The 15,860-nt window shown below is 29.9% G+C and overlaps 1 pseudogene; it reads right to left on the bottom strand.

The window, feature by feature from the left end:
* LOC130963260 (disease resistance protein RUN1-like) overlaps positions 1–10,537 on the bottom strand; it is a 110,777-nt pseudogene extending 100,240 nt beyond the window's left edge.
* Between the last annotated feature and the right edge of the window lie 5,323 nt (positions 10,538–15,860).

Here is a 15,860-nt window from a genome sequence, read left to right as displayed (position 1 = left end):
ATTTGTGCCTAAGGTCTTTTGTTTGCTCTTGTTTTCTCTCTTTCTAAATACTCTCTAGATTAATTCCAATTTTACTATATATTATAAATTTATAATTGAGTTTACTTAACTAATTCCAAGAGTTAGTTTAAGAGTTGAGAAATGCCTTATAAATATCTTGTAATACTACTTTTGAATCTATATAGTAAACGAAATAAATTAAAAAAAAAAACAAAATTTGATAGTATGAAGACAGATATCACAAACCTGTGAAATGCTTTCTCTGAGTATTTTTGTGACAGGACATTTCATTCCCATTTGAATTAAAATAAAACTGAAATCAACTAAGGCTGAGGTATCCATATTTGAAACATGTGATATCGCTGGTGGTGCTTCCAGCTCCTTACAATTTTTTATATTGATGGCATCCAAGGTAAATTCTCCGGTTGTTTGTATTTGTGAACCGCTTTCTAACCTGATACTCTGAATATTTGGGAGCTCTCCGATAATGGATGATGTACAATGGAAGCTGTTATCTGGCATAGTTAAAGAAACAAGACATGAAACATTTGCATATGTTTGCATTTGGGGTGAGAGGTTATTTGTTGGGGAGGGCCATGACCAAATGATTGAAGGAAACACTTCACGGGACAATCCTTCAAAGCCACACAAAGAAACATATACAATGCTTTTCAATCTTATCAATGCATTCGGCACTTGTGTTATAGCAGTTTTATTGGCCATCAAAGTTGTCAAAGATTCCATCTGTTCTAAATCCTCTTCCAACTTTTTAATTTCTGAACATCCAGAAAGAATGAGAGTTTTCAGAGATTTCAACTTGTAGATGCTTCTTGGAAGTATACGAAGGCTTGTGCAACCTTTCAGATTGACTAGAAGAATTTTTTTAAGATCTCCAATGGTATGGGAAACCAAAGATAGCCTTGAACAATATTTGAGTATTAACTTTTTAAGATTAGGAATGTTTGAAAAATCAGGAGTCTCTATCAAATATTGAGAATGACTAAGATTGAGAATTTCCAACTTCATTAGCATCTGCAAAAATTTCAATAATAAATAAATAAATAAATGAAGAAGCTACCTGCTCTATACTACACTGGTGGCTGATTTTGATAGGTGATTTTAAAATACACCTAGCCTAATTGTTTATTAATCGTACCTGCCTCTTCTTCCATACTAGCTGGAGATTGCTATATTTGAAGTCAATGGCAACTAAATTTCCTTGATCAAAACCTATAGTTGTATATTCTGAAGAACATCCATGCCAGGACAACCATCGAAGATCGGTTGAGAGGTATTTAAAGTCTCCATCGAGTTGTACACCACCAAGTTGAAGCAATCTTAGTCTCTTCATCTTCCTAAAAGCATTGGTCTTCAAATGAATTGGTTTCATCCTTGACAACTTCAAAGCAAGTCCCTGAATAGCTTTTGTTCCCTTTAAAATAAAATAAACAGAAAAACGAAATGTCATGGTTAGATAATTATTTGTAGCCTCTAGTGAGTTGAAATGATTTTCGACGAATCAAAATACAATTCAAGAATCAAATAAAATCCATGAGATTCATACCATGTCTTTTGATAAGACATCAAGCACTTCTTCTGGATTCCATAATCTACTGCGTTCTTCGGGTAAAGGTAGATTCTCACGAATGATTTCTCTTCCCATATCTCGCAACAAATAATGCATTCTAAGTTTGTTCTTAGAGTCAATTGTTACAAGAGATCGTTCCCTGAGAACACTGATCCCAATTTCAGTAGAATATCCACAGCCATTCAATATATCAATTACTTCGTCTTTGTCCATTCCGATAAAGAAAAAAGCTATATCAAGGAATATTTCCCTATCTTCATCATCATTTAAACCATCAAAGCTTATTTCAGCTTCTTTTGTATTTGCTCATTGGGAATGTTTTTGAGTTTCTCCAAAACACTTATCCACTCTTGTATTCCCCTTTTAAACAAATGTGATCCAAGAACCTCAAGTGCTAACGGTAATCTCCCACAATAGGAGACCACTTTACATGTAAACCCGACAAATTTTTCAATAGGAAATGGTTCCTTAAATGCATGCCAACTAAAAAGTTCAACAGATTCTCTGTCACTCAACTTTTCCAGCCTATATACCTTGTCAACTCCAAGCCAATTAAGAAGACGTTGATCTCTTGTTGTGATGATTATTACACTCCCTGGGCAGAACCATTTACGATTTGCAGCCAAAGCATTCAGTTGCTCCAATTTGTCCACGTCATCAAGTACAAAGAGTATCTTCTTTTGGCCAAGTCTTTCCTCTAATATCACTTTTCCAGATTCCACGTTTTGTATCTTTAGTTTCATTGTTTGGTATATACTGGAGAGAAGTTGTTCCTGTAAATGAACTCCGCCATTATCTTGATCCCAAACTTCCCTGATATTTAAGAGGAAGCATCGACCCTCGAATTCACGACAAATTTTGTTGTAAACTGCTTTGGCAATAGTTGTTTTACCGATCCCTCCCATGCCCCATATCCCTAATAATAGAGGATCTTTTGTGTTTTGATTCCTCAACATTTTAATCACCTCTTCAACCCGAAGTTCTACTCCCTACTGGATGGTTAGCAACAAACAGGTCCTTCATGTCTAGCATCCGAGTGACTTGTTCAATACATAAGCATGCACTACATTACTTTTGATACATTTCTTTTTTCCTACTAATATCATGTCAGCAATATTACTTATTTGGCATAACTTTAGAATCAATCACTCAATTCTTGCCAAATCAACAATTATTTTCAAGTCAGCAAAAAATTAAAATATACAAATAAAAAACTACAAAATAGAATCCAATAAATTTGTAACCTCCAAATATATTGAATTCATATTCCTATATTTATTATATCTTACCATTATAAACAATACAATAAATTTATAACCGCAACAATTAATTTATAAATTAAAAATTTAAAAAATGAAAATTATATTTTATTATTATAATCATTTTAATTTTTGCCAATGAGTTATACCTCAAATGGCATAGTCTCCCATATTGGTCGCGAGTTCGAGTCTCTATATTTTTGGTAAAAAATTAATCATTTTAATTTTTAGAAGTAACACTAGGTACAAAGAATTATTATTGTAGTTTTTACTTATTATTAAAAACAAATTCTATTTTATTTTACCAATATAAATTTTAAAAAGAATATTTGAAAACTAAAAAAAATTTATTAAAAGAGTATCAAAACGAAACCAAAAAACATATGATATTAGACATACATTTTCATATTAGATACATTCGTAGTATATAAAATGCATCATGCATGCATGTTTACCTCAAAACACTAATTAACTATTTTCTTTTTTTTTTACTAAAAATGTTTAACTTTTAGCTTTTGTTGCATATATTTATACATATAAGATGCATCATGCATGGATACAAATCTAAATATATAATTATTACAATAATTATGTTGACCGCAACTCCATAAGTTTAGGTCATTGACTACGTCAATTGCATTGCCAACTTTAGAATAATTATTATTTGGCACAACTTTAGAATCAACCACTCAATTCTTGTCAAATCAACTATTATTTTTAAATTAGCAAAAAAAATATACAAATAAAAAACTAAAAAATAGAATCCAATAAATTTGTAACCTCCAAATACATTGAATTCATATTCCTATATTTATTATATCTTATCGTTATAAACAATATAATAAATTTATAATCGCAACAATTAATTTATTAATTTTTATAAATAACTCACTAAAGGTAATAAACATCCATATTACAAATGTCATAATAATATTATTAATCATAATAAATTTTACGTTATAAGTATTTAAATTCCATACCATTGAAACTACATATATAAGTCTCTTATCACTATTCCTTCACATAACATCAAATTTAGCACAAAAAAATCATTTTCGAATTGCACATCTCAAACTTACTCAATAAAGCATCATTCTTTCAGAGCAGAACGATTAGAAATCGAATAACTATCCAAGTTCTAATGGCCATGCAATGAGAATCTGATGATCAGGTATGACAAAAAAAATCACAACATGCATCATACATTCATACTTACTCAAATACCATATACCTAATGATAACATAAATTAAATATTAGAATAGAAAAAGATCTTTACAATTTTAGCAACTATAAACGAAATTGATGACAAATTAGGATAGAACTATGTTAAATGTAAAAAGTGTCAGAAGAAAGCATATAAAAAAAAGAAACAACTACATTTGTGGCACATGTAATCAAACACCACAATATCCAACAATAAGGTAACTCTATATACTTTTCATAATCTCATCTATCAAATTATTAGTTGTTAGTCCAATACTTATTTTAGGTTCAGAATTCAATTAAAGGTTTTAAATCAAAGTGTTACAACAACTTTTGTACTATTTGATGGCGACGCAAAAAATTTATTGGGCACAACTGCTTCAAATCTAATGACATTTCAGAAAAATAATGACATTGAAGTACCACCCCATCAAGAGATTAAGGAGAAAGAAAACTATACAAATTCAAAACATATATTTGAAAGAAGAACATACATACAAACATGGAACCAAATAACACAATAAAAAGTACATCAAACTTAACAATTCTTAAAGAACATATCTTCGCAAGAACCTACGACAAAAAGAAGAAAATACCAACTCTAACAAACAACAAAAAAAAAGAAAGACGAGCGCCACATAAGATGACTAAGTCCATCAACCAAAATAAATACAAAAATCAAACCACCAAATAAAAATGTCATTTTGTACAACTTCAACATCCAAATCTTTTGTACTACAAATTATTTAAAATAAAACATCTTTTAAATTTAAATTTAATTTACATTTATTTAATTTATTTCTACAAAATATAATAATTTTTAATATTTATTATATATTATCATTAATTTATCGTCTCGCGCGATGCGCGGGTCTCATTCTAGTTATGTTTTTAATAGCCTCACTTTCGTTTCTGTAAAATATAAACCAGATATAAGAGGTACACTTACCACTTTGCATTGGCAACATATATATGATTATGAAATTCTACAAAACCAACATTTTCTCAATAATTGACCAACATACTAAATTCTTTACATTCTCACATTTTCTACGTACATGCACCTGCACTATGAATCTATTTATCCGTCTATCATTTATCTATTATAATATATAAAAAGCGAAAATTTATTTTGTACATTAAAATTAATTACCAAAATTAGTCATCATGTATTTATAAATAAATATATGTATAATTTAATTATTTTTAATATATATTTTATATTTTAACTTATATTTTATATTAATAATAACTAATTTTAGTATACACTTAATATAATTATATAAAAAAAATTTAAAATAGTGTTATAATAAGTAAATAATATATAAATTTTTAAGTCTCATAAAATTATCGTATATCATCCATAAACTTAGTTTGCAACAACATAAAAAAAATAACTATCTTAAAATTATATTTATACTGTCATAAAAATTAGTATCTATATCATTAATCTAGCATTAATTTCATAATTTCACACCTTAAATTATCTAATTCTATAAAAAATTGTAGTATAAACAATGTTAATTCATATCAATGATATAAATTCTAATACTATATATCTTATTTAAAGAATAATATATAATAAGAATCAAATAATGACACAATAAACTCTTGACATAATAAATAGCTTTTAATATTTTCATATAAACATTTTAGTAAAATTGTCATTTATAATTTTTTTTATCATCACATCACTTTTTATTCCTCCTACATAGTGTTTAGTCTTACATTTTTATTTCTTTTTATTCTTTATTTCTATGTAAATTACTTTTTGCCTTTAATAGTAATGTTATTTTTCTTTAATAAAATAAATTGGTTAATAAAACCAAATTCATTCTCTTTTTTATTTCCATTTCTTCTTATAGTTACTATATAAATTAACATTCACTATATGTTGGAAAATGAATTCCTAAAATACTATATTGTATGATGTCCTTATAATTTTTTAAGTTCTTTTTTTACCTAATTATGTTTATCAATTATATATTGTTTTTGTCACTTATATATCATTTTTTCAATAATTAATATGTTTAAAATTATTTAATCGCAATAATAATATTAAAAATGCATAATTTCATGATTTATGAAAAAATAGATATTATTTTTAATTATTAAAATATTATATTTATATTTGTATTACATCTAATAACTTTATTCTTGCACTATAGTATTTAAGTTTAATAGACATATATATTAAGTAATAAACTCTTTAAAGCACTAAAATATATAATTTCCTTATAATTTTATTTTTTTTGTTTTACCATTTTTGGCCTAATCGTATCTTTATCAGTTGTCACCTATATATTACAATTTTTTTCAATAACTTATATTTTTTAATTATAATAATATTATTAAAAATATATAATGTCATAAATTATGAAAAATAAAATTAGAAATTGAATATTATTTATACTTGCATTTTGTTTAATATATATTTTTATTTTTTGTACTGTAGTATTTAAATGTAAGCTAAAAAGACAAAAGAGAATAATAAATAAAAGTAATTATTTAAAACAAACAAAGATAAAGATTATACGAAGTCAACTGAGTAAAAAACTATTCAATATTTTCAAAAGTTTACTTATAGATCAATTTATGCATAAATTTTTATTTAAAATTATTGAATTTTAAATTAATTTATATATTCTATGTATACATTTTCAATTTTAATATTTTCAAAACGTGATTCTAATTAGTGATACTAAGATTCCTTTTACTTCATTTACTCTTTTTAGCAGGGTGAATTTTAATGATGATGATAATAGGTTATGAGAAAATTAACATTAACAATACTTATTAAAATCTAATATAAAGGATAATTATTCAGTGATACTAAAAAATAACAAGAAAGTTTATATTGCTAATTCATTTCTTTGCTGAAAATGATCATTATTTTAGAAAAATTAAACTGGATTTTATTATAAAAATATGAGAAATAAAGACGCAAATTAAACAAGAGGACATCAATTTAACACAGTTGTGATTCTAAAATTTTTCGGCAAAAAATTATTCACAATTTATTAATATGTATGTTCTTTTGATAAAAATTACTAATATATTTTAAAATTTTAAATACAAAATTTTACCAAGATAGAAAAATAAAACTTTAATGAAAAATCAATTTAGAAGCATTATAGAAAAATATATAATTTTTAATAAACACTAAAGTTTTTTATTCACAAAGTGTATTTTTTTCTAATTCTTAAAACTAATCATTATTAACATACACATTTATATTTACTAAAATCATATTTAAATTCACAAATTATTTATTTTATGCAGTAATTGATATACTTTATTCTTTAATTTTTTTATGTATAATTACAAATATAAATGCAACTCTATTTCTTTTTTCAATTGCATTTATATATTGATATTATTATTAATATTTTTTATATGAGTAACCATAGTTGATAATATTTATCTAACTAATTATAATTATTTTTACGTTACAAAAAGCCAATAGCATAAATTATTACCTTTAACTTTACAAATATAAACCATTAGTTAATTTATATAATAGTAATTCTAATTAAATACAATTTTTTATATAATTTAATAAAAATATATTTATTTAATATTAATTTTTAAGATTTGTTTATTAAATATTTTTTATATATAACAATTAATTTATTTTAATTTCGTGCAAAGTGTGTAACACTCATTATTTTCGGAAAATTTAATTATGAATAAGTTGTGTTTTATTTTATTAAATTGAACTTTTTATTATGAAAAATTATTTTATTGAAAGTATTTAAATTGATTTTTATGTACTAAAAAAATTAATTATGTTATTTTTAATTTAAAAATTAGAATAGCTATTTAAAATTAATTGACAAATTTTTAAATAAATAGTATTTTCAAAAATAATTATATCGAACTATATTTGATTTTTAATTACTACTCTACATTACTCTTTTTATCTAATCCTAAAAACGCTAATCCTAAACTTCTCTCTCATACACCCTAATCCTAACCCACCCCAGCTGCCAGACTCACTCCTATTCACTTACATACAGGAACCCACTCAGGAATCTAATTATGGAGGGTCGAAAATTAAAATTTTCTATAATCAAATATAATATTATATATTTGATAATAAATATAATTATAATTAATTTTTAATTAAAAAATTAATAAATACTTGTCAAATAAAAAAGAATGATCTCAATCTTTATAATTTTTTCATAATTTTTTATGATTTTACATTTAATAAAATATAAAATTATCTATTTTAAAATATTTTGTTAATTAATTTACTTTAATAAGTATTTATGTGCCACGAATTAAATTTTTATGTTTTATATAATTATAAAATATGACATAAAATAATATAAATTAATCTTACTAACAATTTTGTTATGTAAATTTAAAATATACTAAAGCATTTTTATATAATAATAGAGGTAAAAAGTAGTAATAGAAAAATAATAAAAAAGAAACAACTAAATTTCCAACTAAAAAAATAATATTATTATAAATAATATTAAAGTATTTTTTATATAATTATAAAAGTTAAAATTAATTATAAAAAATAAATATAAAAAGAACTTTAAATCAAATAAAAAAATACAAATAATATAAATGTATATAAATGTATGTAAAAAAATTTAAATTCTAATACATAAAAAATATTAACTCTTTTTATTATTATTACACTATTAAATTTTACTCTATATAATACATCTATTATAATAATATAAATTTAAAATTTGTTGGCAGCCAAACTATCACTTGCCCCTTTAAATTCGTCCCTGCTCACACACAACGCACTCCACCCACACATATGCGCAGATTAGAAGAGAGGAAGGAAAGGATGGTGCGGTGTTGGCAAGGAGCGTCGTCACCACTACTGTCACGAGAGGGAGAGACGCGACGGACGGAGAAGAGGAGAAGGAGCCTTAGCCGATGCCGTTGAAGTCAGCCTTGCCGTCATTGTCGAGCGACAGTGAAAGAGAGAGCTCGAGGAAGAGAGTAGGCAATGAATTATCCCAAATCCCTTTAAATTCACTTCACACTATATTTATTTTGGCATATTGATCATACACCTACTACATGATTTGTTGTATATTTAGTTAAAAGATGCAATAGCAGTATTAGGTATCAAGGTTTTTTTATTAACAGCAGTATTAGATATGGCCTTTCTCAATATTTGAGTACTGAAATAATTAAGTAAGGAACATCTAGACTAAATTAAGTATGAAAAACAAGTTGTTTTGGTGTTAATAATTGTGTTATGACTTTGAGTTATGCCTTTTTGAAATTGAATTTATTATTTTGTTAATTATGTATTAGTAATTTAGTATCCCGATAACTCTTTCTTTTTCATTTTAATATCTTGTTTTTCATTGCTTTTAATATAGTTTGATTGAATTTTAATGTTGTTGCTGTTATTGCCTTTATAAAACTGTAATTAATTTCTACTATTAATTTCCGTAGATGTCAATTCCTTTATAACTAAATATATGCAGCACCCCTGTTTTCATGCATAAACACTTGTTCCTTTTATCTAGTGATTTGTATCCTATGTCTTGAAGCATGCACCTAATCTCATTTTCATAAGTTATAATTTTTTCTTTTTTTTAAGCAAGTATTATTAGCATTAAAAAGGTGTAGTTTTATATTTGATTTACTATTTTTTATTTTGTTTTCAAAAAAATCATTTTAAAGAGAAAAAAACCTTGATTAATGTTATAAAATTTGAAGATCAAATGTCAGAAAGTAAAAGTCATGAAATTATGGACATAATAATAAACTTAGCTACATATTACTTAATTACTTCAACTCTTTTTGTTATTGAATATTTTGCAAAGATGATATAGTTAAAGGTTGTTATGACTTAGATTAGTGTTATGGTATTTTAGAATAATAATTTAATGTATGTGAATTTTATAGAATGCTTTATGAATCGAATTTGATGGTAAATGTTCTATTAGTTTTTTTTAGTAATTTGATTTTAATAATTAAAGTTATTTATTGACACTAAATTAGAAAAAAAAGTTAGAATGCTAATTTTAATGCAACCTGAGAAAATCATTAGAAATAAAGAAATACATAACTACAAAAAAAATTATTGTCAAAAGTCATAAAAGACAATGATGTTAAAATCATTGTCAAAAGTAGCTACAAAATACCAATAATATTGGCTCATTAATTTTCATATGAGAAAGTATCGTGTGTTATTCAACGTTATGATGGTTTGAGGAGATAATACAGTAATGTGACGGCGTTAGTTAGCTGAGCAGGGGCTAGTAATCGGACCGTCCAGTTTCTTTGTTGGAGAAGGGGGTGCACAAATCGGACGGTCCGATTTGTGGGTGAGGGAAAATTTCGAGCATAGTAATCGGACCGTCCGATTACATGGTGCTGAGATATTTTTGTTTAAGTTAACTGAAATCGGATGGTCCGATTTCAGGGCGTAGCAAAAGTTAACTGTTGGCATGCGGTCGGACCGTCCGATTTATGGTTTTATATATACCTCAGCATTACCCGAAGTCTCCATTTTTTGTTAGTCTTTGAAATTTCTCTTCTGAAACCCCTTTAGTTCTTTCTTCTTCTTGTTCATTGTTTCGGCAGCAGCTTTCATGTTTATTGTTTGAAGATCTTATTTGCATCAAGTTTGAGAGTATTTTCTGTGAGTACATCATAATGGATGATAGAGTATTGTTAAAGATTTATTATCATGGGCAGAATTTATTACAAACAGCTGAAGGTGTAAAATTTGTGTGTGAAAATCCATTGGATATTATTATTCCATTTACATTGTCATTTGAAGAATTTAAAGGTGTAATTTGTGAGAAGATGGATTCTCAAATATGTAGGAGAATATCGTGCATTTTGTACAGGAACCCAGTATCTGTATTTGGTGGGTTCGTTCAGTTTCAAATCAAATATGTAACCGATGAAGCGAGCATGCAAGATATGTTTTCAGTGTACATGGAAACTCGCTCACAGATATCATTCATCGAGCTGTACATTGAGTTTGAGCAGTCGGAAACAGACCGGAATATTGAGATGGAAAATTATAATAGTGATAGTGAGGAGGAGTTCGAAAGTAATTATGAATGCCTTGATCCGGGTGGAGATGGAGATCTGGCCGAGGACACTATGCAGGCAGATGTGGCCGATGTGGCAAATGCATTAGTAAACCAGCATCCGTTTGTGGAGCCTACTTTCATGCGCTCACTGGACTTGGAGGCCATGCATACACCAAAATTTCCTGAGTATATGAATGCAGGTATGCAGTTTTGATACAATGTATGATAGAATAATATGACAGATTTATCAGTTAGCATGACGAACAGGCTAGGTTCGGTTCAAATTAGTCCGATTCAAACCGGACCGGTTGAAACCAAACCGGACCGGCTCAAACCAAACCGGACCGGTTCGAACCAAGTCGGACCGTTTCGAACCAAACCGGACCGGTTCGAACCAAATCGGTCCGGCTGAAACCAAACCGATTCCGACATTGGTATATTGATATTGATTGTGTTATTATTTATTTTTTTTGTTCAGCTTAATTTTATTCTTATAATTTAATAATTTGATTTAATTATGACCGGTTCAACCGGATAAACCAGTGACCCGGTCATTTGACCTGGTTGATGACCGGTTCGGTTATGATAACTGCGGTAATTAGCGTTTAGTTTTTTGGTTGATTTTTTATTTCTTATGTATTTAATTACTTATTTATATTTCTATGACCAATTTATAGTTATTAATTAGAGTACATAATTTTTGGTGTGAATGTAGCAGAGCTTCCTGTTGTAGCGGATGGTGAATTTATGGTGGGGATGGAATTCAGTTCTAGGGAGGCAGTGATTAAGGCGATGAAAGATTATACAATCCGTCGAGGCGTGGATTATCGGGTGTACGAGTCGGAGCCAACAACATTCTATGCTAAATATACACAGTATGGTTCCGGTTGTGACTGGCTGATCAGGGTGAGTAAAATGTCCCGAAAGTACTGTTGGGAGGTAAGGAGGTACAATGGTAGTCACACGTGTACTCGAGCATGCATTTCTCAAGATCATTCCAAATTGGGTTCCGACACAATTGCAGAAGCAATTAAGCCGTTGGTAGAAGTTGACCCATCTATAAAAGTAAAATCAGTCATTGCGGAGGTACAGTCGAAGTTTAATTACACTGTAAGTTATTGGAAAGCCTGGTTAGCAAAGCAGAAGGCAGTGGAGTCAATTTTCGGCGGGTGGGAAGCTTCGTATGAAGCTTTGCCCATATGGTTTGAGGCCATGTGTCACAAAGAGCCATCAGCGGTCGTTCACTTTGAAACAATGCCTGCGTACCAGGGTGATGACTTGGTTCCTGACATCCGTGTCTTACATCGAGTCTTCTCAAATAATCATACATGCACTAGGCGCTGGATCGTTGCCGTCGGAGTCATCGTCACCATTTGTATCATCCGCATTACCTTCCTCATCCTCATCATCATCCTCATTTTCATCGTCATCATCGTCATCATCATCATCCTCATCATCTAGACGATCTACTAGGTAGTCATCAGCCTCATCAGCAGCTGCCTTATTACTCTCATGAATTAGACTCATCGGAATATGTCGTGGGTTCCCGCTCTGTATGATACCTCCCATGCCAACTTCACTCCGACTCGAATCAATAGAATGTCGACCACCAGAATGTGACGAGGATGTGTGGTGTCGAGCTCTCGAGTCTAACGACATCCTACCTGAAGCAAGACCACTCGGATCCTGCGGAGCCATGAATCCAAGTAACTGGCTAAATGAGGCTTGTTCTCCTGAGTCAAAATGTGGAACACCCCAATACTGTTGATGTAATGGAACTGATGGAGTAAAGTAACCGCGGGCTGACTCTGAGGAATATATGTCTGAGGTGCCTCTTGTGTTTCTGGCTGAGAAACTGGGGGTGGTGGTGGGGGCGGTGATGGAGGCGGCGGTTGGTTCTCCTGATGATCTGCTGGGTGGCCCTCTAGAATCTCTTGAAATGCGAGATCTGTCAGTTGCAAGTGGGCACCATATGCCCCCCGATACCATTGCATGTAAATATCCAAGGGACTATGTAATGGAACCAGTGGATCAGAAAGAATGTGACTATACCGATTCGTCCATTGCATGACCCATAATGAATGCACATTGGACCAATCTTCATTCTTAGGTCCAGTCAACACCTCGCCATGTGCATGACCTAGGTTCTGCTCTTGCTGAGGCACACCCTGACTCAAACCAAACTGTCTCCTCACCCTATCAGACGCATGCCACTCAATGCATTCAAAAGAGATCAGCGGCACGGTTGCACTCCAAATAACCGAGTGGTGGAGGATGTCAGCCGGAATCAGACCCGCCTCAATGCGCTCAACTGCATAAGCCTCCCAAATAAACTGAACACATTGAAGATAACAGAGTATTACACACCAGATAATAATACTTCTAATGAGAAATATAAAGACAACTGAATATCACATACTTGTCCTTCTTGCAGATCGTCCAATACCCTCCTATAGTGCGCTCACGGTCCCAATTACGCCATCTGACATCAAACAGCCCATTATAAACAACTTATGATAAAACTCTCAATTAAAAGGTGATGCACTTATTCAAATCAGATGATGTTTGAACTTACCTATTAGCAAGCGGAAAGACTCGAGGATTGCCTGGTATAGGCGAGAGAAATGGTAAATGAATCCAAGCCCAGGTAAGCAGAAAGGTCAGCGGCCCATCAATCTCCTTGCAGTTGACACGAGTAGCCCTACACAATGCTCTATACAAGTGCGCCAAACATGCCGAATCCCAACTAAATTCTCTAATCCCTCCGAAGTTATGGAGCAACGGCAGAAATTTCCAGTGCACTCCTGCCGCAGACTTGTCCCCAAACATAATGGTCCCAAATAATAACATTATGTGACACTTTACATACCTCTGAAACTGAATATCATTATCTAAGACTATATGTTCTTTTAGTCTCCGAAACCAAGTCAACTTTACAAAACTTCCTCTACATTCTGTCTTCCTGGGTGCAACACCAAAATGATGGAGGCATTCGACCTCTAACGCCTCATAACTACTCATAGTCGGTCCTGTAACTGGAAGACCATTTGTCGGAAGCCCAAAAATTACCGCCACATCCTCCAACGTCACGGAACACTCGCCAATTGGAAAATGAAAAGTATGCGTCTCAGGCCGCCATCTCTCGATCAGAGCATTAACCAATGCCGATTGACATTGGACAACTCCAATCTGCGAAACGTAATAAAATCCAGTCTCCCGCAAATGCCCCTCCACAATTGGATTATATGGATCCGGTGGCATATAATGATCGCATATTAACATTCGTGAAGCCTACAAAACATAGCCATATATCACATTAATCAAATATAACCATGCTTAATTAACATACCATATTTAACATTCTTGCATTCTCATTATCATATAAGCAACATAACATAATCAATAAACCTTAAATTAAACTAAAATTAACATCTATTTATTACTATTATTTCCATGAAAGCTATATTTTCTAATATCTACATCCTAACCTTTTCTTAATAACGACTTCCATTCGTTTAATGTAAATAGATAGAATGAACTTTTAAACTCAAATAAATTTAAAATTAAATCTAATTATTATTATTACTCGACAGCAATATAAAATTATATTTGTTAATTCTAACTCCAATATCTAAACTAAACTAAATCCTATTTGGTTTATAGTAATAACTATTAATAATATCTAATTTATATTTATATAACTGATTCCCCACTATTTTCTTGTATATTATTATTATTATTATTATTATTATTATTATTATTATTATTATTATTATTATTATTATTATTGTACGGGCACATATGGAAACTAAATTAACAACCATACATTATTCTACTAACTAACCACATTATTATTATTCTTACAGTTATTAACTATCTAAACTAGTTTAACTTACTAAACTAAACCTAAACTAACGGTCACTAGAATAATAATAATAATAATAATAATAATAATAATAATAATACCTCGTTCAGGATAAATAAATTAATGTCACTTAGTTCACTAATTATACTTACACAACTCTAACACTTGAACTAACTAACTAACAGCATACATTCACTAATTATAAAAATTGCATGTAATCTAATTATTATTATTTAAATTAAAAAAATTAATTTAATAAAATAAACTTACATAATTAGGTTGATCAAGATAATTAACAATGTGTAACTCTGGACGATTCACATCTTTTGTTCTTCGTCTCCTTGACATTGTTCAACTTGGTCCCCCTCCTTGAATTTTTTTGCTGCTGAAGCTTCAATGGAAGAAAGAAAATGGATTTTGAAAGAGATAGAAGGGTTTGAGAGTGAGAGAGGAACGAAGTGGGGCACTGGATGGAAGGCTGGGGTTTTACTCCAATGTGAGAAGGGGTCCACTCCCTAGGTTCCTGCATGCTGGACGCGTGGCCATGGTGCGCAAATCGGACGGTCCGATTTGTTCACCATCCACGCCAGTAATCGGACCGTCCGATTACATACCCCCCAAATCGGACCATCCGATTTCAATTTGCAGCCCCCACACTCTTGTAATTCACGCCACACCTCAATATCCATGGATTACACCAAAGCTACCCTCATATTAAAATTAAAAAAGTGAATAATATTAAAACCATTCTTAAAAAAAAGCACAAAAGCAATGATTTTCAAATCGTTGTCCAAATTAATAATAAAGCTACAACGGCATAAAACCGTTGTCTATCCTATTACAATTTAAATCGTTGGTTGATTTAAAAATTATTGTAAAAATCATTGTCTAATAGAATAACAAGGGC

Source organism: Arachis stenosperma, chromosome 2 (assembly GCF_014773155.1).
Source record: "Arachis stenosperma cultivar V10309 chromosome 2, arast.V10309.gnm1.PFL2, whole genome shotgun sequence".
Lineage (NCBI taxonomy): Eukaryota > Viridiplantae > Streptophyta > Magnoliopsida > Fabales > Fabaceae > Arachis > Arachis stenosperma.
The sequence above is the reverse complement of the archived record's forward strand: the minus strand, read 5'-3'. Positions and strand labels throughout refer to the sequence as shown.